Source organism: Camelus dromedarius, chromosome 2, assembly GCF_036321535.1.
Source record: "Camelus dromedarius isolate mCamDro1 chromosome 2, mCamDro1.pat, whole genome shotgun sequence".
In the NCBI taxonomy this organism is placed as follows: domain Eukaryota; kingdom Metazoa; phylum Chordata; class Mammalia; order Artiodactyla; family Camelidae; genus Camelus; species Camelus dromedarius.
In genome coordinates, this window is record NC_087437.1 from 58,784,029 (window position 1) to 58,809,994 (window position 25,966).

The following is a 25,966-nucleotide window of genomic DNA, read 5'->3' on the forward strand; positions in this document are numbered from 1 at the left end:
ATGTTCAATATCCCTGGTCATTGGGGTAAAACAAATTAAAACCACAATGAGATACCACCCTATGCCCACCAAAATAGTTGGGGGGACAAAACAAAAGACCTGACAATACCAAATTTTGAGAAGGATGTAGAGAAACTGGAACCTTCATAAGTTGCTAGTAGAAATGCAAAGTGTATAGCCTCTTTGTAAAACTATCTGATAATTTCTTTTAAAAATGAACACATGCTTACTGTGCAACCCAGCAATTGGACTTCTGAGTATTTACTCAAGAGAAGTGAAAATATATGTCCTCCTAAAGTGTTGTTAGTAAATTCCCAATGCTGTATTAGTCATAGTAATCCCAAATGGGAAATGACATAAATGACCCTCAACTGGTGGATGGATAAACAAAATAAAGGACATTTCTATAGTGGAATACTACTCACCAGAGAAAGGGATGAATTACCAACATACTCAACAGCACAGAGGAGTCTCAAAAACAGGCTGAGAGAAAGAAGCGAGACACAGAAGACTCTATGATCCTATTTGTATGAGATTTCTAGAAATGGCCAAATTTTGATGACTAAAGCTTATCTTTGGTTGTCAGGGGCTGGTTGTGGGATCAGGGATTAACTGTAAAGGGGCACAGGAGACATTTCTGCAGTGATGAAAGTGTTCTAAAACTTGAGTGTGGTCATGGTTGTACAACCGTGTCCATTTCCTAAAATTCAGGGAACCATACACTTAAAATCAGTGAGTTTTATGGTATGTAATTTATACCACAATAAAGTTGTAAAAAAAAGAAAAAACTTTACTATGTAAAACCTACCAACTCAAAATAAAGGAAAAACCCTCCAAACCCCACAGACACCTCTGCTGGAGACACCTGTGGTTCCACAGTTTTCTGGTTCCTTCAAACCTCCCTGATGGTTTCCAGCCTGCTCCATAGACCACCCTCCTCTGCTCACCCAGCAACAGCCACAGCCCCCAGAGCTGGCCCTCCGCCCCCTTCTCTCCGACACCAAAGCCCCTCTAATGGGCCTTCTCTTATATACCTTTGTTTTAACTGCCCCCAGGAGCAAGTGATTCCCAAGGGTAGCACTGCTTTGCAGACCAGCAGGGATAATCACTTATAATGCAGGCCACGCTGCTGCGCCTTTCCTGTGTCATCTTCCTCATAAGAATACCCTCCCTACTTCTCTTTCTCTGACTCTCTCTTTTCTTCTTTTAAGAGTCAGGTTAAATGGCATCTCTCCCAGGAAATCTCCTGTAAACCCCCAGACTGAGCTGGGTCCCTCCTAAGTTCTCAGAGCTACCGGCCACACATTCATCAAGGGCCCCAGTTGTGTTGACGTCCTTGGCTTCTATGGCCCCTCTCTACTCCTCCGTGACTGAGAAGCTGTCTTCTTTATATTTCACCTTACAACCCCAAACTGTGACAGAGGCTCAGCAAATGCCTGCTGATTGAGTGAATCATGGCAATTCATTTATTTCTTAGTGATATCAGGAAAAAGCTACACACACTTTTAACCACTTCTCCCCCGCCAAAAAGATGTGTATGGACGGATGGGCAGGATGAATGAGATGAACTGGTACCATTCCCTCCATCTGAACGGCGGATGCCCCCTCCACTGGGAGAAGCTGGGGTGTGGGAGGGACTGATTTGCTGGGCCCGCCCCATAGAGTGGCGCCTCTGCACTCACGCTGCCCTGGGCGGTGAAGTTTCAATATCTCCATCCCCTGGAGTCAAGGGCAAGGGGACTAGAGGAGCTGAAGGGGATCTGCTGCCCCATTCTCGGCCCTCTTCACTCTTGTTTGTCACCTTGTAAAGACACAGCCAAGAGACACCCCCCCCCCCATCCTGCTGAAGGGTGGTTTATCAGCTCCTGGAGGCATCAGCATTGGAGCAAGTTGGAGATTCAAAATCCCACCTTCAGACCTGCAGAATGATTCTGCTTTCCTCCTTTTTCTCTCATTCCAGCGACCCCTGTGGGAGTTGGTTATTAATTTCCCCACCTGCAGTGCCAGGCCTCCCCATTCACACCCCGGTGTGTTTGAGTAAGAACCCAGGTGTTGGTGTTAGCAGCTCATTAAGTAAGAGCGGGAGGAGGGGAAGAATCCAAGGCGCTCAGAGAGAGTGAAGCTTAAAGGATCAGACCCTCTCCCTCCTCCCCGTGCTGGGTTCTTCTCTACCATATATCCTGTTCCACCTCGGGACAGCTCCCACTAGGGAGGAATCTCAATTTGGAACCACAATAGGTCCCCTGGACGCATCCCCTACAGTGCATGCGCTGCCCTCGGGGGTCTTCCCCATGGCGCTCTCTCAGGTATGTGGAAACAGCTCTCTTGTCCCCAAGTCTTTTCTTCTCCAGGCCAAAGGTCTTCCATCCTACAAATCTTCTCCATGTGACATGGTTTCAGGTTCCCTCAGCAACCGCCCTGCTGTTACCATGCCATCTGCAAACTTCCCTTGGCTCCCTGGGGATTCAGAGCTTCAATGTTCTCCTCAACCTCCCAAGTCCAGTCATCAGCCCAGATCAACTTTTTTCTCATTTTGTTTTGTTCTCAGTTGGTTCGCCGTGCTCTTGGCAAATAGACACAGGCTAGAAGCTTACTCAGCTGCAGTAGCAGCAGAAAGGGCTGTGTCCCCTTCATCTCTGTCTCCCCGAGGGACCCACTATCGTCCTGGGGGAATGGGTGGGTGTCAAGGAATTGTTTGTGCAAGTGAATGGAATTAAGAGATCTGACTGGAACCTTAGAAAAGATCATAATTACGTGGATTATGACCTATGTAATTGACCAGATCGATTTTTCTTTTTTTTAAGTCCTCAGTTATCATCAGCAACATGGTCAGTCCGTAGGTGGTAAAAGGAAGGTGAAAGGTCCTTTCAGCTAAAGCAGGTCTATGGAGGGCCTGCTAGGAGCCAGTTTCTGTGCCAGATTCTATTCTAGAAACATGGCTCTTCACCTTCCTTTCCTCAAGGGCAGTGTAGTATCCACATCTTCCCTTCTCAGTTAAATAACTCAGTTTGGAAAGCCCATTCTTGAATTTAGGATTCATATGTATGTTAATGGCTCTGCGGACAGGCAAGACGTTGACACGTGCTTCCCCGAGAAGATGGATGCTTTCCCAGAGCTCTGCAGCTCGTCTGACGTAGCCTACAAGGCCTCCCCTGCTCTGGGCTCCAGACCTTGACTTTCTCTTCAAACTAAACTGCCAGGAAAATTACCAGTTCAAGGCAGGTCCTCACAACTCACAGAGGGGAGAGGCTGTCCCAGTGCAAGTCCTGAGTCTGAGGTCAGCCACGGGGCTGGGGCTTCAAGGATTTGCCATCAATTTCCCTGGTGACCTTAGACCTGTCTCTCTGGACCCCAGGCTCCACATTTGCAAGGAGCCCTAGAGACTCTTAGAAGTTGGAAGCAGTCCCCGATACTGATTTAGGGCCCTTGGGTTTCTGGAAGCACTCCAGATCTGAGGCAGGAAAAAAAAAAATCATTGCCAAGATGTAAATTTCAGAATCAGAAGCGCTGTTTTGTGAATTTATGTTTTAAACTTAAAGGTTGTGGCAAAGATGACCTTCTACTTCTGCCAAAGGAACAAAACCTCACATGCCAGAGTTCTTTGCTCTGAAAGTCTTTTTTCTTTCTTTCCTTCTTTCTTTCTTTTTCGTTTAGCTTCATGGGGATCACTGGGGAAAGTTACTGCCTTTGCACACTGTAGCGCACCAGAGCGTGGAAAAGATCTACAAGAAACCTAATTAAAATATAACGCAGGGGTAAGACAAAAAGCCCACGCCATGCCGCATGAGGGGGGACCTTCAGGGCTAACTTTTGATTCCGATCCAGGCTCTCAGCAGAAAGCGACCTTCCTCTCACAGATCCGTGGGACTGAGGGAACCGAGGGGACTGGGCCAACCAGGACCACTCAGAGGAGAACAATGCCCTTGGTGACATTTAGGTCACATTTGTCTGAGGTTCCCACACATCCCCATGGAATCTGGAAGATTAACAGTGAAAAATGACCTATTTTAACAGGTGCACACTTGTGTGTAAGTGGAATTTAGCCGAGCATGGAATTATTTTAACATGGAAATAAGTTGCGGACATTCAGAAACATCACTGTTTTGACCACACAGGAATCAGACACATGGTCAACATTGGAGAGTTTCTCAGGACTTGAAATGGATGTGTTGGTTGGATTTTTCCAGAGGAAGCTACAATATCACAGAGAAATAAACACTAATGTCTACAAGACATGACTGTTCATGTTCAAATTCCTTCTTCAAAGCATGTCCCTTTACTCAGAGGAACAGAGAGCAAAACTTCCAGAGAGGAAATCTGTTTGGGGAAGATCATTTCAGTGATACCAGAAAACAGCAGGTGAAGGAGACCCACAATTCTCAGCATAACGCTTTTGAAAGGTGCAGTGGTCCAGAGAAAAGAGCCCTGGTCGGGTCAGAAGCAGTGGTTCAACACTTGGCCTGTTCAACCCAGCCCTAAGGCAAGACGCTGAACCGCTTGGTGCCCTAGCTTTCTCTCCTGTGAAATGGGTTCCTGAGCCTGCCCGCAGCCCACCTCACAGGGCTTTGAAAAGAACAAATTCACTGATGCATGACAGACACTCTGTGAATGTGAAACACGGTCCCCGTGGGAGGGCTTCATGGCCAGTGGATCCGTCATTGCTGTGAGCGTGACTCGAAGCTGCATGTGACCTAGGGCAGAACAGCACCGGAGGGACTGCTGGGGTCCAGTGGTGTCTCCAGGAGAAAATAATTCTTTTCAGAGTGACAGCTGTTCTCTTCTGTGGCTTGACTTCCCCAGGAAACTGTTCAGGGGATTTGGAGATAGGATCAACAGTAGTCACAGGGTGAGGGGAAGCATATTTCCTTAGAGGTAAAGACTTGAAGCTTGCCTTTTCAAAATAGCCAGATGATACCTTTTAAGAGCAACTTAAACGGCCCTAAAGATATGATTTCAATGTCTCTTCATCAGATTTCATGTGTGTGTGTGTGTGTGTGTGTGTGTGTGTGTGTGGAAATACCTTAAAGAAATGTTGACTCCTGGTCGTTTCTTTTGGAGAAATGGAAACATTGGCTGCGTCACTTTTTCATGTCACTTAATCTTTCTGACGTGAGTATCGACACCTTTCGAAGGAGGAAGATCTAACTGTGCCCTGTCCACGCTGCAGGGCTGCGTGTGCGGATTTGAGCCTGCGTGTGTGTACATATGCACATACTGTAGGATGCAGAAAATGTGCTCACTATGCTGAAAGGATGTTTTTCTCTTTTTCTCTTCTACACACACACACACCCCACCTGAGGCTATGGATATGGTGACGTCATTCAGAAAGAAGACAGAGCTTGCATATGGGAAGCTGGTTTCTGAGCGTAAGATTTAAAAGGGAGTGAGTGAGCAGTGTTTGGTCAGGGATGGTAACTGTGACCATGTATTTAAGGCCTACTTTGTGCCAGGCACATGATGAACCATATCATCATTTAAACTTTACAACAACCTGGGGAGGTGGGTTTGTCCCTTTTCGCAAATGAGGAAGCAGAGGCTCAGAGACGCCCGCTAACTTGGTCAAGGTCACACAGCCTGTAAGTGGCAGCGCTCTTCGGCTGGTTTAGTGCTCTGCTCTGTCTCCTCCAAAACTGGCCCCTGCAGCATAGAACAGGGGACAGTGCAGGAGTCAGGGATCCTCAGCTGTTCACAGACAGTGACAAGCTGGTTCCTGAGCCCTTGTGCTTTGTCGTTTGCGTAGTCTGTCCATGTTCCCTGGATCCCTTTCACCTTTTCTAGCCTGTTTTCCAGTTCTTGGGCCCATAGCTCTATGACAACTGAGGTTCGCATGCTCCATTACAGGTGCTCCAGCCCCGGGCCTGCTCCACCTTCTCCTCCAGCCCAGCCACCCCAGGTTCCCAGGCTGTCGGCAGGACCCACAGCCAGGGCAGTGGGAGAGGGGGCCTTGCTCAGGAGTGAAGGCTGTCAGACTCTGTTTCCTGCAGCAGGGGGCCCCTGGGCCCTGGCTCTGGCCACCCAGGAGACAGGGCCTGCCTGGGCAGGGCAGCGGCTTTGAGAGGTCCTCCAGCTGCCTTGTTTACCGTTGCCCAGACTCCCGGGCCTGCCCGCGGCCCCGGGAAGTGACAGGGAGGGGGTGGTTTCAGTCGCTGATGAAAGCCGCCGAAACCAGAACCCGGCACACATGAAAAGACGGAAAGAAGAAGAGACACGGGCCAACCCCCAGGTCGCAGGCGTGATTGGGCTTGTCTCCCACTAGGGGAGATGGAGAGGACGGTGGCGTCAGCCCCCAGAGTGAGTGGTGCGCCTCCGCGGGGCCGCCTCTGAGCCAAGTGACTGAGTCTGAAATGGTCTGTGAGGGCGATGCCCGTGGCTCCTTGAGTTCCCAGCCATGTCCCCTGGCAGAGCGGGCTGTTCCCATCAGGATTCAGGAGTCCCGGGGGGTTGAGAAACCTTGAATGATGTGAGCCGAGAGGCAGCACCATCAATTCCTGTCTAGACTAGATGTTTGCAATTCAGGTTCCCAAGATGAAAGGGGACATTATGAAGACAGGGCATAAATCGACCACGCCAACAAGACCCACATTCACCTCGGATTATTTACACCTCTTTGCCTCCCTCTGCTCATTACCTGTCCCACTGCCATCCACTTTCAAGTTTTGACAGATTCACTTAATACATCATCCCTCTAAGTAGCCAGGCACATGTATTTCCATTTTGCAGGGCCCCTCTCTCCAGGCCAGCTTAGCCCCTTCCAACTCCTGCAAAATTGTACCTTTTCACTAGAGACCTTAAGGACACCATGAATGTTAAGTAAGGGTTCACGTTAGTCATAAGCGTGCAGTGAAACCTGGCTGGGGAGGGCACCAAGTGTATACTACTAACTCAGCCTCCGCCGCACCCTTGGCCACATGCCCAGCACCTTTGTGCAGTGGTTACTCAAGGATGTGGGAAGCCTCCAGAGCAAGGGCACTGACGCGGCCCTTTTCAGAACTGCCCAACCCCGTTCCTTGGCAACCAGAGTTCACCATCTGCCCAGGCACCCTAGGGGAGCATGCAGGGCAGTGAATTTCTGCCAGGGCAGATGGTTTGGGGCTTTGAGAACCAGCCGAGGGGTTCCACTCAATCCCAAGGAGTCAGCTCTACCTCTCCCGTGGTCTGCATTCCCAGCTGTCTGTGGGACATCTTTACTGGGATGACCTCTCAATGCTTTCGGCTTAAGACTATGAGCCTGGGTCAAGTCACTTTATCCTTTAAGGTCTTCACTTCCTCATTTTTATCATGAGAAGCTTGTACTGGGAGAGCCTTTCAGGTCCCTTCTAGCACGGTGCAATAGGAAAACAGCTTGTGTGGGCTTTGACATTGGAAATGTCCATATCCTGGCTCCTGAACCTCTCCCACCCTCAGTTTCCTTGTCTGTAACAAAGAGGTAAATAATATCAAGTGGCCCATAGGTGTTATTATTCCTGGTCTACAGCGATGCTGACTACAGCTAGCATTTACTGTCTGCTTCCTAGGAGCCAGGCTCTGTTCTGAGTGCTTAGCATACACTAACTCAGCTAATCTGTAAGAGAATCTCTACAGACACCAAGGCTGAAAGGGGCTCCACCATCCCCAAGGCCACGCAGCTAACAGGTACTAGGTCTGGGATTGGAACCCAGCAGCCAGACCTTAATGTTATTCTCTCTTCCAGGGGAACCTCATAAATGTCAGTTTCTTTTTCTTTTCCTTCCCTCTTTCCACTCTGCACAGTCTTTAACTTGGTGTTAATAGTAATATCCATCTATTCTTCATGTTTCTACAACTCTCCTGCTCATTCTGCACCGTCCCCTGTGGTTCCTGCCATTCCTCCCACAGTTAGTAGTGTTCCAGGTAGTGGTAACTGCTTGTGCAAATGTCCTGTGGCAGGGGGCACGGAGGGAAGACTAAGAGCAAGAAGAGCGCAGTGGCTGCTTCAGGGCAGGCTGAGCTCCATACGCAAACTGTGGGTTTGGAGGACCACACAAAGGCATTTTTTTCTGTATGCTAAGAGAAATGGGAAACTTCTGAAGTATCTTATGCCAAGAAGTGGCATGACCCAGGCTATATTTTTGAAATTCAATTTTCCTCCTACCAGAGAACTTTCCAAGAGCCATCAGTGCCTTCCTATGCCTCTGAGCCAAAGTTTCTCTGCCTCACTTTCCAGGCTTCTGTCCAGCATCCAGCAGCATCTAGTCGGGGCTTGTGTCTGGGTTGGGGGTAAAGTGAGGGCTTCCAGATGAGAGTGGGGTGTAGGCAGCCTGTAAGACCCTTTCATCCAGGGGAGTCCACAAGCCTGAACCCTTGTCTCCAACTCCTTTCACTCCTGATACGCATACTTCACCTCTTCTCCTCGAAGGTGGGGGGGCTCTTCACCCACTACCGCGAGTCTCCAGTTTCTTTCTTTCCAATTTACCTTTTGAAATACTTTCAAGTCTTTATGATAAGGTCTGTCCTCCATGTTTTTAGAGCTCCATACATCCAAGCATCCAGTGCTAACAAAGAGGTTTCCTGAGCACCTACTAGAGCCCAGGAAGGACACAGAGCCCTACCCTCAAGCCGCTCACAGTCTAGTGCTGGGGGAGGCTATGTAGTGTCAGCACACAAACTGTTACAAGCAGGAGAGGAGGACACACAACGTGCTGGGAGATCAGGAGAGGAGTGCCCGACCCCACCTGGTCGGGGATAAAGGTCGGCACAGTTGGGTCACACTGCGGGTGACATTTGAGTCAGGCCCCGTGGGCAGATCTGAACACTAAGCATAGGAAGAAGGGTGCCCCAGAGGCAGACAGAGCAGAGCAAAGGCCAGGAGGCAGGGCAAGCACTGCTCAGCCCAGGGGGCTGTGTGTGATGGGGGAGCAGGTACTGGCAGGGCTCCTGAGAGACAAGCCTGTGGGGATGGGACGGAGTCCTGCAGGGAGTGGTACCACTTTAGCTTGTTTTCTTCTTGCAGCTAAGCTTTTGTGCTCCTGCCAGGCGGGGTTGAGCCACTCCTCCTCCTCTTACAAACAGTCTCAGCACCTGGAACCGTGATCTGAACAGCACAGATGCTCAGAGATGCTGAGAGAAGCTCCCGGGCTCTGCCTCCTGGGCCCTGCGGGAGGAGGAGGAAAGCGGTGGCTGGGCCCTAGGATGTCCATCCTCTCTCTCTGCCTTTCCTCAGGCCGTTTCCCCAACGTGGGGTTCTTTGCAGCTACCACTTCCAAATCTGTGCCCTCAAGTCCCAGCTCAAATGCTACCCTGCCCTCTGCCTTCTCAGGATCCCCAGCTAGAAAGAACTGCCTGCCTCCTCCTTGGAACGTGGGAGCTTCTTCAGAACTGTCCCCTGCCTCTCCCGCACCCCAAACACTCCCCTCCTACATATGATTTGTCCATGTGCTGACCATTCCTGCCCTTCAGGGTGAAAGGTGCTTGAGGCAGCTCGGTATCCCTTCCCCACAACACCCTCCAAGACCCTAATGCGACAATTGTCACGTGTTACTTGCACACGAAGGATGTGCTGCTGAAATAGTAGCTTTAAAAGGACGCCTGAGCCCTCCGCAAGCCCCAGGAGCTGGGAGCTGGGGTGGGGGTGGGGTGGAATCCTGGGTGGGGCCCGGGGCAGCCTCAGGTGTTCCCTGGAGCTGCACTTATCTGACTCCCTGCCTACTTGGCAGGCACCTGTCAAGCTGCCTGCCCTCCAGAAACGCCTGTGCCTTGATGGCTGAGTGCTGATAAGGTGGGCCAAGGAGTGCTCTGTTCACCTGCCCCTCAGACAGTCACACCCGGATTCTCTGTCCTGAGTCATCAGGAGGCTCCCTGCCACCTGTGTTTTGTTGACCTCTCCCCACGTGCATTAAAAAAGCAACAGGAGCCAAATTCTCTCTCCAGCTGCCAGGGAGATGGGTGAACTCAGCGGGGCTGCAGGAGTGAGGCAAGTGCCTTCTCTGTAGGATTGGGGAGTGTAGGCTTTGTCCCTTCTGGGCAGAATCTCCTTGCTCCCAAAGGGATGACATATCCTGTGAAACCATCTCTCTCTGCTGATTTACCAACCCCTCAATTTTTCCTTCACGTCTTGAAATCAGGGCAAGTTATCAAATGACTTTATGAGGCATTTATTGCCCAGCTCTATGTGCTCAGTGATGTTTTTAAGTTTACAGGCATATTATGGCCCCAACCTAGTGGGCAAGCCTCAAGTCCACGTGCATCGCGAAGGCCCTCTGCTCTGGGTGGGGCCAGTCCAGCCGCGTGGGGCTGCCATCGCTTCACTTGCTCTGCCTACACTTTCCCACCACCAGCCGGGTTTGGACTGGAGCCCTTCCCTTCTCCCGGAATCTCCTTCCACTCCCATTTTCTTCTTCATTTCTAGTTATCTTTTTAAGGACTCACTCTAGGATAGCCGTCATCAGGAGACCAGAAATGTCTCCCTGTCCCCTGATCCAGAATTCCTGCCCCCTCACCTCCTAGCTCTCATTGCAGATTTCTGTGCTTATAAAGCATCACCTGCTGTCTTCAGCCAATGCCCCCTCACTCACGTAGGACATGTCAGCACAAAGGAGAGACAGACAAATACCCAGAGGCCAAGAGCCCCAGGCTCTGATCCAGGCTGAACCTGGAGAAAGATGGGTGACCTTGGGCTCAGTGTCTTCCTCTTCAGCCTCTCATCCGGAGAACAGGGAACTTGGCTGGAGCAGGGCTCCCCGGACTGGCTCTGTCCAGCCCTGCCTCCGGGGGCACGTGTCCAAAATGCAGAGTGCTGGGTCCCCTCCCCAGACTCTCAGAGGGTACGGCCTGGAGTCTGTATTTTGAGAAAGCTTCCCAGGCAACTTGTATATAGCCCGCCTGGTGCCTGCCTTGGGACTGCTCCACAGGACCCTTAAAAGTGCTACAGCCCCGTGTCTTCTTGAATGATCTCTCCTCCTCCCCCACCTTCTCCTTCTTCTTCTTCCTCATCTTCTCCTTCCCCTTCTTCATCTGATGCTCCAGGAATAAACTGCATCAAAAGCACCATCGTGAGAGATCTGGCGCTTGAATGGGAAGCCCTGGGTTGTGAGTCTGCTTTCAGGTCTCTCTAGGGGCTACAGGTTTTTGTATAAATTTCAGGTAGTTGAAAACACATCACCACCATCAACCCAGCTGTCTTAGTCAGCGCAGGCTGCCATAACAAAATACCACAGACTGGCTGTCCTGAACAGCAGGCATTTATTTCTCACAGTTCTGGTGACCGGGAAGTCTGAGATCAAGATGTCAGCAGATTCAATTTCTGGTGAGGCCCCTCTTCCTGGCTTGCAGATGGCTGCCTTCTTGTTCTGCTCTCCCATGGGAGGGGGGTGGGGACAGAGCGATCTGGTGTCTTTTCCTCTTCTTACAAAGTCACCAGTCCCATCAGAGGAGGGACCCAGCCATATAACCTCATTTAGCCTTTATCACCTCCCCCCAGGCCTATCTCCAAATATAGGCAAACTGGAGGTTAAAGCTTTAACATACGGATTTCGGGGGACACAAACATTTACCCATAATACCGTCTATACCTGATGCTCTAGAGAAAGACAGGCTGACCTAACAGGCAAATTTGTGTCTAAATAAATTCCATGACCTATTTTTCCTAACAAGTTCTTGAGACTGGATGCTGCTCCCTCTGTTGCATGGGTAATTCAACATTCACAGTTTAGGAAGATCACTGCTCCCTCCTTTGTGGTGGTGTGGGCGCCATTTGGCATTTCCTGTGCTCTCCTGGAATGCTTCTGGACAAGCTTCAGGGTTCCAGCTGTCTGAATTGCACTAGTCTCACCCATTTCTTAAGCATGATTTCCAACTTTTCTGCCAATTCTGTGAACACCCCCCCCATTTCCTCTTTTTTTTTTTTTCTTAAGAAATTTTTTTCTTTAGTGGAGGTACTGGGACTTGAACCCAGAACCTCCTGCATGGTAAGCATGTGCTCTACCGCTGAGCTATACCACCCCTCCTCCATTTCCTCTTAACAACAATGTCTTTTCTACCTAAGTCAGCTAACAGGGGCTTCTACTGCCTGAGACTGAGAATTTTGACTGATACATACATCACATGAGGAACGACTGAAGGAGTTGTCAGTACTTGGTCCGAAGCAGAGATGTCTCAGGGAATTGCTGTTTATCTACAGATATCTGAAGGGCTGTCATGTGGAAGAGAAACAGGCTACTCCTGCATGGCTTCAGAAGGCAAAACTAGATCAACAAAGACAGCTCTGGGGAGAAATATCCCAACTCAACACAAGGCAGCATCCGTCAGAGTTCTCAGTCGCAGGCAGTAGAAGCCCACGTTCTTTGTATATTCCAGGTACAAGTCACTTATCAGGTATCTGATTTGCAAAAATTTTCTCCCATTCTTTTGATTGTCTTCGCACTTTTTTGTTGGTGTCCTTTGAAGTACAGATGTTTTTAATGTTAATGAAATCCAACTTACCCATTTTTTCTTTTGTTGTGTGTGTTTTTGGTGTCATACCTAAGAAACCACTGCCTAATCCAAGCTCATGAAGAGTTACCCGTGTTTTCTTCTCAGAGATTTGCAGTTTTAAGTCTTTGTTTTACAGATTCAAGTGTTACAGATTCAAGTCTTTGATCCATTTTGAGTTAATTTTTTGTGTATGATATGACACATGGGTTCAACTTATCCATTTACATGTGTGTATCTAGTTGTCCTAGCACAACTTGTTGAAAATATTATTCTTTCCTTCTTGAATTGTTTTAGCATATGTGTCAAAAATCAATTGACCATAAGTGTGAAGGTTTATTTCTTGACTCTGAATTCTGTCCCATAGATCTGTGTCTATTCTTACACCAGTACCACACTGTCTTGATTACTGCAGTTTCTGTAGTAGGCTTTGAAATTGGAAAATGTGTGTCTTTCAGTGTTGCTTTTCTTTTTCAAGATCGCCTTGACTCTTCTGATTCTCTCAAATTTCCATGTGAATTTTAGAATCAGTTTATCAATTTCTGCAAAGAATCCAGCTAGAATTGTGATGGAGTGCACTGACTCTGTAGATCAGTTTGGGGAATACTGTCATCTTAAAAATATTAAGTCTTCTGATCCATAAACATGGGATTCCTTTCCATTTATTTAGATTGTAATTTCTTTCAACAAAGTTTTTTTTCTTTTATAATTTTCAAAGTATAAATTTTGCATTTCTTTTGTTAAATTTATTCCTAAGTATCTTATCATTTTTTATATTATAAATTAAATTGTTTTAAAATTTTCATTTTGCTGAGCTCATGCATCAATTCTAATTTTGTAGTGAATTTAAAAAGTTATTTTCTCTATATAAAATCATATCATCTGCAAACAGAGATAGTTTTACTTCTTCATATCCAATCTCAATGCCTTTTATGTTGATTTTTTTTATCTAATTGCCTTGGCTAGAACATCTAGTACAATGCTGAATAGAAGTGGCGAGAACGGATATCCTTGTCTTCCTGATCTTAGGGGGAAGCAGTCATTCTTTCAACATTAAGTGTGATGTTAGCTGTGAGTTTTTTTATAGGTACCTTTTATGAAGTTTAGGATGTGCACTTCTATTCCTACTTTGTTGAATGTTGGACCCTGAATGGGGGGTGTTGAGTTTTATTAAATGATTTTTCTGCATCTACTGAGATAATCATGTATTTTTTTGGTTTTTATTCTATGGAGATGATAGAGTACATTAATCATTTTTTGGACTTTAAACAAAACTTGCATTCCTGGAATAAGTCTCCCTTAATCATGGCGTATAATCCTTTATCTATGTTGCTGGATTTGATCTGCTAGGATTTTATTGAGAGTTTCTGTGTCTGGATTCACAAGAGATATTGGTCTATGGTTTTCTTTTCTTGCAATGTCTTCGTCTGGTTTTGGTGTCAGAAGAATACTGTCCTCTTAGAGTTAGTTGGGAAGCATTTTCTCCTTGTGCTAGTTTTCCATTGCTAGCGAAACAAATCACCACCAGCTGTTGGCTTAAAACCACACAAAGTTACTCTCTCGCAGTTCTGGGAGCCAGAAGTCTGAAATCAAGGTGTCAACAGGGTTGGTTCCTTCTGGAAGCTCTGAGGGAAAATCCATTATATGAGCCTCTCCTGGCATCTGGCAATCCGTGGGGTTCCTTGGCTTGTAGATGGATCACTCCCATCCCTGTCTGTCTTCGCATGGCCTTCCCCTCTGTGTGTCCCTGTAGTTTCCCTCTTTCTACCTCCTTTAGAGACTACCCTAAATCCAGGATGAACTCGTTTCAAGATCTTTAATCTAATTGTTCCTGCAGAGACCCTATTTCCAAATAAAGCCATATCCCCCAGTATTGGGAATTAGTACTTGGACATTCTTTTGGGAGGCCACTAGTCACCTGTCCCATGAACTGTCAATCCTTGCAAGGTCACTTACTCGCCCATCTGCTCACTCCTTCAATAGTTACCCCAAAGATCAGAGGAGGAAATGGGGATATAGTAATAAACTGGATAGAGTCCCTGCCTTGAAGAATAGAACTTTCTTGTAGGGCACTGGGGCATGAGTATAAAGAAGGAGATGGTGAGAATTATAAGACTTGGAAGCTGAAGGACTAATGGGAGAAGCCCAGGAGAGGGATGGCTTTCAAAGCAGAGGGTAACATGGTCAGCAAAGGCAGGTGCTGCAAAGCAGCAACAGGTCAGGGATCACTGTGAGTGCATTTGGCAGGAAGGGGACGATGTGTGTGGGAACGATGGGTGAGAAGACAGGAGAAGCAGCCACCCAGAGAACTCAGGCTCTGATCGTTGTCCTTCATCTCAGGACATGTGAGGGAGGGCTGAGGTATTCTGAATATGCAGGATCCTCTATTCATACCTTCAGTAGCCTCCAAAACTAGCCTGAAGGTGTATAACTTCAGGTAGAGATGACCTTGAGTGCATCCTGCAGCTAGAAGATGCAGGCTGACCATGAACCTCAGACCTTCACAGGGGAGGCCTCCATGGGTGACTGCCCAGAACCAGTCTAGCTCCCCAATCGAGACTCCTGCTGAAGCCAATTCTGAACGTCTTACTTCCTCACCTGACAAGAAAATCCCTGTAGCAAACCGGTTCCTGAGCTTCACTTCTTTCATGCAAATTTTGCTACCAAATCTTATCACAACAAACAGCCCTGGGGCTGCTCCTTGGAGCTCCAGGAATGTGGACAGGGCGCATTGTCTCACTTGGAGGAGTCAGAGTGGTGGTGGTTGTGGTGGGGGAGTACTGTTGCTCTCAATCCCATGGCCAGGGTCCTGTCGAGGGGTCCATGAAGGAGGGTGGAGAACCCAGTGTGGGAAAGAGAATCACGCTGGTTAGGCCGTGGGGCTTTTGAGATTCCAAGACAAGGAGGTGTCACCCCACCCCACTGGACCTTATCCATGGCCTCTCCCCTCTAGAGAGCAAAGGCTGGGGGCAAAGAGGAAAACAGATTAACATTGTAAAAGCCTCCGGGTCTTCAGCCAAGGAACAGCAAGTCCCAAACAAATCTATGGGAGGCTGTTGAAGGGAAGCGTGTCGCAGAAGCGTAACAATAAACAGCCGTGCTGGGCCAGCCACGGAAGAGCAGGCTCAGGAGCCAATCTCCTGGGAGGAGCCCCCTCGGGTGGAACATTCAGACACACAGGAAGAGCACACACTGGTGGGGCCTTCCTCCCTGCAGCACCATCTGGGTAAAAAGGAGGTCAACATGTGCAGATTCGGAAGCACGAGGTTATGACACGGAATATGCAGGGACTTCCCTCTCCAAAACCACAGTCCCCTAGATTCAAAATGAACAGCATAATATCCACTCTCCTCCCCTACCCCCAGGTAGTGGCCCTTGTCTCATCGAATTCTGTCTGGGGCCCTCACTGAAATAGGCAGAGAGCACTGCTTCCCATTCTCCTGCTCCCAGGGACATCGGGGGAACGGTTCCCCAAAATCAGCTTGTGCTTTTCCCTTGGAAGAATTGAGGGCCACCGGGGACTAGAGCAAGGGGACTTAACTTCTAGCTCCAGCTCTGCCACTAACATACTTGGTGGCTTGGGCAATGTCAGTTAGCATCTCTAGACCCAAATTTTCTCTCCATAAAATAACCCAGGGATAGGTGATATCTGTGCATTGCAGAGCTCCTTAGAGATCTAGGGCAGGGCTCCACAAGCTGCAGCCTCCTGGCCAAGCTTGTTTACAGCCTGTTTTTGTAAATAAAGTTTTATTGGGACATGGCCACACCCATTCATTTGCAGACTGTTTGTGTCACCCTGAAGGGCAGAGTTGAGTAGTTGAGACAGACACCAACCGTGTGTGTGGCCCACAAGCCTGAAATATTTACTATTCGACCCTTAACAGAACAAGTTTGCCAACCACTGCGTTAGACCGACAGTGTCACTTTACCAGCAAGGAAACTGAGGCACAGACAGGGCAGGCAATTTGCCAAAACTCACAGAGGAAGTCAGGACAGAGGCCAGGACAGCCTAGCTCTCCTGATTCACATCAGCCAAAAGTTCTCACCTGGCCTGAAGCTCTCTGTCCGATGCTAAATACTGGGCAGAAGCTGTGTGGGGGGACAGAGGAGGTGGTTCCCAGGAAGGAAGCTCTGGTGAGCTCCGTGTAGTCAGTGCGATGTGGTCAGCATGGTGCTGCCACAGCCCGGGGCTGCCGAGCCCAAGAGCAGAGTCTGGGGCCCTCTTGAAAGGCAGCGGCATTTCAGGTGGGAGTCAGAGGAGAGCTGGCCTCTGGGGACATTTTCACCACAGGTCACAGATCTTGGTAAACTTTAGTTGGCTTTTGAACTCCAGGGAGACTTTTTTTTTCCTTGCCTCTTTCCTCACTGGCTACTTCCTCCTCCTAGCATTTATTAATCGGACTAGTTAACCATTGACCCCAAATGCAGCCTCCTCTTGTTTCAAGTCTCGTTCTCCCTGTTGGCTTCAGAAAAGAGCTCCCACTAAACAAACCGACTTTTCTTCTCTTTCTTTTCACGGCCAGAGTCAAGTGATAAAGGAGGTGGGGTCAGGGGTGCCATGTTTGCTACAAAAGACACACCCCAAAAACCTGGGGTCCGGGAGAGGAGGGGGCCCTTCCAATGCAGGCCAGCCAAGCTCAGAAAACAGCTCAGCGGGGGCAACATGCACAAGGCAAGAGCAATTTCATTTGATTAGTGTGGGGCACATTTTAGAGGAGAGATTTATAAAGCGTTAATGTATCTGATTTCTCTGTCATTGAACAAAGTATCCTATTTCCTGCTTGCAAGCACAATTGTTGTTTTGCTTTAATTTTCCCCAGTTAAAGGGGACTGGTTTAAGGAAGGAGAACCATGACAATGGAGGAGGAAATAGAGACAGCTGCTGCTGGAGGGGAGCGAGAGGGGGTCTATGCCAATTTAAGGGAAGAGCCTGTGAACTGAAGGGCCTCAGAGCCTGGCATCCGCTCCGTTACCACATTCCTTTGAAATTTGGAATCCTCTAGAATGCCAGCTCCCTGAAGGCAGGGAGTTTATTTGTTCACTGCTGTGTTCCCAGCACCCAGAATAGTGACTGACATGAAGCAGGTGCTCGAATATTTGTTAAATGAATGAAGAATGAATGAATGAGAGGTTATGGTCTGGTCACTGGCCGCAGGCTTTCCACAGGTGATGGCCAGCTCCACAGTGGCTCATTCAGAGGCTGCTCCAGCTGGGACAGAAGCCACCATGGCAAACTTCACGAAGGACAAGGAGGCAGGCTCGCTCTCCTGAACCATTAAGATGAACCCCAGAGAAACAGCACCCCCCAGGGCCGTTTTTCCATCAAGTACCCAGTGACACCCAGACAGTGACCAGCACAGCCCTTTCATTGTGATTCGGCCTCTCACTGAAGGGAGCTGTTCATTTACAGACAGTCACAAAACGATTCGAATAACACCTTCTGGCCAGCAAGCAACTATTTTGTGCCAGGCATTTTTCATATATTTTCTCATTGAGTCTTCCCGATACCCTTGCCAGGTAGGTATTATTACCCCCATTTCGCAGATGAGAAAATGAGGTTAGTGAATTTGTCCGAGGTCACACGGCAGAGTCTAGGTCAGCTGTGGGCCTGTCAGACCCCAGATAACTGTGTTCCTCCCACCAATCACACACTCAGCCCCTGACTAGCTCTATGACCCTGGGCAAGTCACTTCTTTCTGGGCCTCTGTGTCTGCGTCTCAAACCCAAGGAGCTGAGCAATAAATACTACATAGGAAAGTTTCCCACGTGTGGGTCTGTGAACAGGTGACGTCCTTCCTCAGAAGGCCACGACGTAATTTTGCTTTGGGAAGTTGAAATATCAGCACCCTTTATTGAGGGCAATTCAAAATGTTTCCTCCCCACTCAATTTGGGGACATGTGGGGCCACCCTGCTAAGTCCTGGCCCTGCTTCCTTTTCTACAGTGAAGAGGAGCCCCGTCCGGCTCCCAGGACCAGACTTGTTCCTCCGGTTGCAGGTCCTTACAATGATCACATCTTCTTCCCCATTTGCTCTGTGCAAGGGTGAGAGTAGGCAGGCCCCTCCCGGGGAGCTGGACACAGGGCAGCGCCTGGTGTGGGGCCCTGCTCTCTGTGAGCACTGGTCTTCAGGCACCTCCCGGGCACATGCACACACGTTTGCTTCTGCAGCTGAGTTGATGAGGGGAGAGGACGGAGCTGGGATGGCTTCTGAAGGATATAAACCCTGGGGAACCAGCTGTGGGGCCAGGAGCCCTAATTCACTTGTTGCCCAACTGAGGAGATGGAGGAAGTTCAGATCCTTAGACTAGAAGGAATCTTAATGATAAGTACACTGTCTTCAAGCTTTTATTAGCTGTTGAATCCAGTGTGTAAAACAAAAGCCCATCCTTCTGGTTAAATCCAGGGGAGTGGGGCCGACAGCTCTCTTCTCCAGTCTCCCCAACCTGCCCTGCTTTCAGGTGGACTCCAAGGGTCTCTATGGAGCACTGTTGGCAATGATTTTCATCTGACCACAATCTCCACATTTTTCACCCAGAATCCTATCAGGTGAGCCATTTACCAAGCTTGACCCACTGGCTGGTGGCAACCCTGTAGCTCACATTTGGGACTGAGCGCTGCATTGATAAGCCAGTGAGAGGGTTAGGAAAGGGTCAGAGGTTGTGCTGGTGGGACACTACAAACTGGATGTGGTTACCTGAGAGCCAGGCATCTCACCTGAGCCACCCTGAGAACAGGCCACACTGATAGCAAGGCCAGGAGCGATGTTCCTGCTCTGCTCTTCTCCAGGCCTTTGAACCTCCAAATCCATTCTCTTACCACCATCTCCCATTCTCCCAGTGCCTCACTCTTTGACCTGTGTTGCACCTGTTATGAAACTTCATTCAGATGTCCAAGTCTTTGGTTCCCCCATTTTCTCTAAGTCCATAGTTCTCTCCTAGTTCATTTCTTATCCCATCCACCTGGCCCCCCAGGAGCCATCACTCCCATCGCTCTGAGCAATCTCTAACCGATGCCCCAGCCCCTTCACTCTCAGGTGCTGATGTGCATCCAGTGACTCAGGGTTCCACCCCTCCAACCCTGACCTCTCTCCTCAGTCTCTATCCTGTAAGCAGATGCTGAGAGGGACTGGCCAGGGTGTAAAAACAGCAAGCCCACGTTCTCCACATCCAAAGGGGGTGGTGTGTGTGTGTGGGGTGAATGGACCAATAACCAGGCACATGTGTTTCTCCAGCTTGATCCCACATTAGAATCACCTAGAAAACTTTAAGCCCACTGAGAAGTCTGAGCTCCACTGTAAACCAATGAAGTCAGAGTCCATGTTATTTTTAAAATAAACTTCTTAAATTAATAGTAATACACATCAGAAAATTATACAGAAATCTTGGCCAGTTTTCACAAAGTGAATACCCATGTGTTACTACATGGAGGGGAAATAGCGCTACCAGCTAAAACCTCCCACACGTGCTTCAGCCCCTCCTCCCCAGGAGAGGAACACTTTTCTGATTTCCAACACTGTGTATTTGTTTTGACTATTCCTGACACTTGTAGAAACAGAACTGTAGAGTATGCATTCTTTGTATCTGAGTTCTCTGATTAAATCTTTTTTGTAAGAGTCACCTGTTGGTTGGATAGCTGTTATTAATTTTCATTGCTGCATAGTGTTCCATTGTCTGGCTATCCACACAATGTACATCACTAGTCTACTCTTGATAAACCTGTGGATTATTTGCAGTTTTTAGCTCTTACGAGTAATGCTGCAACAAATTTTCTTGTGTATGTTTCTCGGCACACACACGCATATGTCTCTGGAGTGTATGTCTAGGAGTAGAAGTGCTCAGATACAGCCAGGTGTTCAGCTTCTGTGGATAACAGCAAACCATTTTAAAACTGGTGTTTTGCAAAATTTCCTCGGGTGATTCTAATGGGTGGCTGGGGTTGAGAACCCTGCCGTAGCCTTACTAAGGGATGGCAAGACCGGTGCCACTGCCAATCATCACCCTTGAACCTCTCTCTCGTCAAAAGACTGGCGAGGGGGAAGGGTGCACCAACGGCCTTGTCCCAGGGGACAGGCTTGTCCTTTTCTGTACTGTGGGGAGGGAAGGGGACTATATCCAACTCCAAGTCCAAGTGAGGTGGGGTCTCCACAAGCATCTCTCTTAGAGACTGGGGTTCTTCAGGCGAGGGGAACGGACAGTGCAGTGTGAGCATAGAGACAGTGCCTGCTTCCTTTCTGGCCTTGCCAGACTGGCTGATACCGACAGGGTTTAGGAAGGACTGCGGAATCTGGGCCCGCAAAGAGAGAAACGGACACCTCCTCCAGTGTCCTGCGGCTTCTGCATGTGAGTCGCTGTGCTCCTGCTGGGCCCAGTGAGTAAGCACAGAGCAGAGAGAGGGCCGCAGCCACGGGGGCTGCCCAGTGACGGAGCCCCTCACAGACAGGAAGTAGGGGAGCGGTGGAAGCTGCCAGCTGGGCCCTGGTCTGAGGGGTGCTCTGTACCAGAAGGGACCAATGTGAGGCTGAAAATAACACACTCTTCCTGGAGAGATGGTCATGTTGGTGGAGGCCACCAGCAGCTCAAAGAACCAGAGAGGGGCCGGGGATACCTTCTTACTACTCACGAGACCAGAAAATGACCTCCACTTCCCTTGGCCCTCCTTCCCGTTCCAATTCAGAAAAAAAAAAAAAAGAGAGAGAGAGAGAGAGAGACCCAGAACAGGAAGAGGAGGAGGGGAAGAACTGGTCTTGCCCCTTCCCTGCACAAATCCTTCCACAAGAGCCAGCACTGGGGGTGGGGGACACTGAACCAGATGTGGGATTGATGAGTTAAAGGAAGTTTGACTGAATTTTTTTTTTAGATAAAATTCATCTGACATAAAATTCACCATTTTAAGCATTTTAAAGTGTACGATTCAGTGGTTTTTATTCCATTCACTTGACTGAGATTTAATTAACTGAAAATGATGACATCTGTCTAAGATGCCATTAAGGGCGAGGAGGAAAAGCAGGGATTTTTTCCTGGCTGATTAGAGGGGCATGAAGAACAATTGTGTGACAGTTCTATGAACTTTAATTAACACTGAGCATCTCCGTTCGTCTATCCCACAGACAACTCAAACTCATCGTGCCCCAGAGTGGGTGCGTCTCTCACTCCTCCACTCACCCCGGGGGAGGAGGGGGAGACAACAGCAGCCCCTCCATGCCTTCTTCCATCAGCCAAGCCCAAATCCTGATCATCTCCCAGACTCATTCTCCCGCACCTCTTGATATTCACAAAGTCTCTACATTCTACCATCGAAATACCTCCCCTGTTCAACCTCTCCTCCTAGCCCTCTCTGCTGCAGCCTTTGCTGTGAGTGTGGCTGCCCCTCCCTGGACTATGGCTGCAGCCTCTTCCCTGGCTGTGCCCCCTCCACGGGGCCCTCCAGTTCTGCACAGGCTCTGCCCCAAGAGCCCTGCACACCGGGCATCCCCGTCACTCAGGCGTCCGCATCAGGGTCACGTCCGTGGCGAGACCTTGCCTGACCACCAGCTGCTTGCCAGGCACAAGCCCCCATAGTTTAATGTTTTTGCTCTACTTTCTTCATATTTTTTTGCACTGCTTGTCACTAATCTGCAGCAATCTTGCTGATTTACCTGTTCCCTGTCTTCTTCTCAACCTCTACTCTTCAACCCTGGAAAATAAGCTCTGTGAGGGCAGAGACCTCACCTGCCTCTTTCTCCACGGAGTTCCTCGCATCTAGAGCTGCGCTGCCCAGCACAATAGCCAAGTGTCTGTGCTGAGCTTTAGCACAGCAGCTAGTCCAAGTTGAGATGTGCTATTAGGAGTGTCAAATACACACCAATTTCAAAACTTACGATAAAATAAAGTAAAATATCTCAACTTTTTTTTTATTATTTATTAGTTGGTTTACAATGTTAGTTTCAAGTGTACAGCAAAGTGATTCAGTTATACATCTACATACATATATATATATTTATTTTCAGATTCTTTTCCATTATAGGTTATTACAAGAAATTGAATGTAGTTCCCTGTGCTGTACAGTAGGTCCTTGTTGGTTATCTATTTTATATATAGTAACGTGTATCTGTTAATTCAACATTTTTAATATTGATTACCTGTTGAAATGAAAATACTTTGGAACTACTGGATTAAATAAAATATATTATTATAAAATTAATTCCACTTGTTACTCTTTCTTATTTTAAATATGGCTACTGGGAAATTTAAAGTGACATGTGGCTCACATTACATTTCTGTTGGACATCACTGCTGTACACCGTTACTGGCTCAGTGAACAAGTAGATCCTAACTGAACATCTGTTGAAGGAAAGAAGGTAGCCAAAGGGGTCTTTCTAAGAGCAAATCTCATCAGCAACCTACCTGCTAAAAGCCCTTTACTGGTCCCCCATTTTCGGCTAGACCAAATTCCTGTTTTATGACCCAGTATGTGAGGCTGTCACCATCAGGTCCTGCCTCTTCCACTGGGTTTATTACCTGCTCTTCCTCAACAAGGAGATACTGTCTCTTTGCACATGGGTCTCCCTTTGTTGTGCCCACTCCTCCACTGTGTCTGCCAGTGAGCTCTTAGGCAGTTTTCAAGATGCAAATTCAATGTCATCCTTTCAGAAAATCCTTCCCTGCTCTGTCGGCAGAATCACCTCATCCCCTGGCAGAGGGGCCAGTCCACTGTGAGGGTCCTTGTTCCTGTGTATTGAATCCCAGCAGGTCACTGCCTCAGGTGGATCCCACGGTAGATCAGGGCTCCCCAAGGCTGAGCCAGGCCATGTCCTTTTCTTCATTTATTCTGCAAACCTGGTATAGTCTGCAGGGTGACTGGGCTCAGCTGCTGTGTGGTTCCCACTGGGGTCTGGAATGACAGTCAGATGGAGGCCGGGACTGGGATCCTCTGAACACTCGACTGGGCTGGGTGTCCAAGATGGCTTCTGCACTCACATGTTTGGTGCCTCAAATGGGGTGGCGGAAAGACCTGGGCCTGGCTAGGCAGACCCCTCCGTGTGGCTAGTTTAGGAGTCCTCACAGCATGACTATTTCAGGATAGCCGGACTTCCTACATGCAGTGGCTTTCCTCACAGCGAGCGTTCCCAGAGACCCAGGGCACTACTGCAAGACTTCCAATGACCTGCCTCGGAAGTCAAGAAGCATCAGTCATTTCTACTTGCACACGATTGCCCCAAAGTGAGTCACGGGGAATTCAAGAAGAGGGGACTTCTCAAGGATGTGGATGTGGGAGGGGGAAGTTTATTTGCAGGCACCTTTGGGGACGAAAGTCTAATCTGAAACTTGAACCAGGAAAGACAAGTGAAACTCAGATACCTTAAGTGTCTCTGGGAACAACACAGGGCAAAAATAAATACTTAATGTAAATACTTTGTAATGTAATATAAAGTACTTTCAGTAGGGCTCTGGGCCTCAGCTGTGTGTCATACTCTACACCACACAGTCATCAGGGTAAACCTAGAACACCCTGGGACAAACTAACACTTGTGAGTCTCTACAAAAGACATGGCGCAAGAGTTTCAGAGGGTGGCCGGAGTCACCTGGAGAAGTCTACCGGGAACAGATGCTTGATGGTGGGGCAGCACTTAACAGCGCACAGTATAAGAATGTTCAACACTGTTGCTTATAGTGACAAACAATCAGGAAAGAACCTTGATAGTCAGTGTAACCGCCCGGTAGACGATTGTGCAAGCATTAAACACGGTGCAATGGATTTTAATGGCAAAATGTAGAACAAACTGTTAGGTGAGAAAGGAATCAATATGCAAAACTTCGCATAAATATTATCCCAATTAGGTTAGAATATGTACATGTGTAGCCAAAAGACTGGAAAGGTATATAGCAAAATTTCAACAGTTAAGCAGAATCTTGGGAAATGTTTCAAAGTTTTCTTCCTTATGCCTTTTATGCTCTGCAAGTTACACACAGTGAGCACATGCTACATATATAATCAGAAAATAAAATTAAGAGTGAGATGAGACTCCACTGGGAAGTTGGGGCTGCATCATGGCCCTGTGGCCCCCCAAGAGCCTTTCATCCCAGGGCTTCTAGGGACCCTGAGGCCTTATCAGCTATTGCCTTACACCAACATTGTATGGTCTCACATGAGTTTCTTAACATCCTAGACTTTGGTTACCTACTCTATAAAATTAAGGGGTTGGACCATAAGATTAAATCTGTGGAACTTCAGAATTTACAATCACTTTCCTGTCTGCTATTCGATTCTCACAATAGCTGGATGTTAGAAGCAAATCCAGTCTTATCATCACCATTTGACCTATAAGAAAACAGAGGCTCAGCAAGGTAAGGTCACTAGGCCAGGGTCACACAGATGGTAAGTAGGGGTCAGGATTCGGAACCAGGTCTTCAGGCTTTATATCTGGGACCCTAGATACCAAGTCAGGGCTCCTTTTCTATATGAGCTGTAAACTCATCCAGCGATACAATTTCAGCCGAACTTTCCACCTTCTGAGGCCACACAGGAAACAACTAATCGCTCTTCTTCATTTCCAGATTCCAAGGATCTTCAAGGCAGCTCTGATGTCTCCTCCGAGTCACACACATCTTCACTTCCCTCTGCTCTTCCTCAAGTGGCATTGTCTGGGGACCATGCACCATTTCAGAATCTGAAAAATTTCAGAACTGGAAAAGATCTTTAAAGGTCATCTAGCCTGAGTGGCTGTTGTCAGCCTTCTGCAGACAGCTTCTCCCCTGAAAGCTGTGACCCTCCACAATGCTCCCTAGGGGGTCTGGGGCCGGGACAGGCCAATAAAGGCGCCCTTTCCCCCACTGAGCCACCCAACACCTGCCAGGTTACCTTGATTCAAAGAGGGAGTGTGGAGGCTGCAAGGCAGAGTGACTCAGCCTTTTAACAGGGACACGGCACACAATGGAAAGATCGGAGAGTTCCAAATGGAAAGATCGGAGAGTTCCAAAGGGAAAGAAAACCAGAAAGGCCAAGACGACTCCCACACAGAGAGCCAGTTTAGAACAAATCCCGAGGGCCAAAGAAGAAACCCAGGGGGAGGGGGAGAAAAAAAAATCGCTCTCCTGAGAGAGCTCTATTGTATGTGCTATGTGCTCTGGGTCAAAAGAGGCTCACTGTGTGAAGGGGCTCCCCCACCTGCTGGGACTCTCCAGAATGAGTTCTTTTTCTTCTGTCCGGGTTCAGCAAACTTCCTGCTTCCTCCATCCCAGGGCGGCTAGCCCCCCGGCACCGGTCAGCGAGGGCGCTGGGGCTTGGCAGCCGCGGTGGCAGCTTGCCGGGCACTGGCACAAAGTTACTGAGTAAATACCGCAGCTTTGATAATTTCTTGCTTCACTGGTCTCTTGGGATTCTTTCCATCCGCATTAAGAACAAGAAGTTGCACTTCCCTCTGCCCACAAATTCAGATGCTTTTATTTTGTGGAGGACTTGATGGAAACGGATGCCTATTTCTCATACCAGATCGTGGAATAATCTATTTTAAACAGGTGGCAGGCAAAATTTTTAAAAAAGGAAAGTTTTCCCCCTCCTCCAGCTT

General features: G+C 48.4%; 1 non-coding gene across 1 annotated transcript; it reads right to left on the reverse strand.

Annotated features, from left to right (window-relative positions):
- Nucleotides 1-11,883: 11,883 nt before the first annotated feature.
- On the reverse strand, nucleotides 11,884-11,955 carry TRNAG-ACC (transfer RNA glycine (anticodon ACC)). Its single transcript has one exon. It is a non-coding gene; the product is annotated as a tRNA-Gly (tRNA).
- Between the last annotated feature and the right edge of the window lie 14,011 nt (nucleotides 11,956-25,966).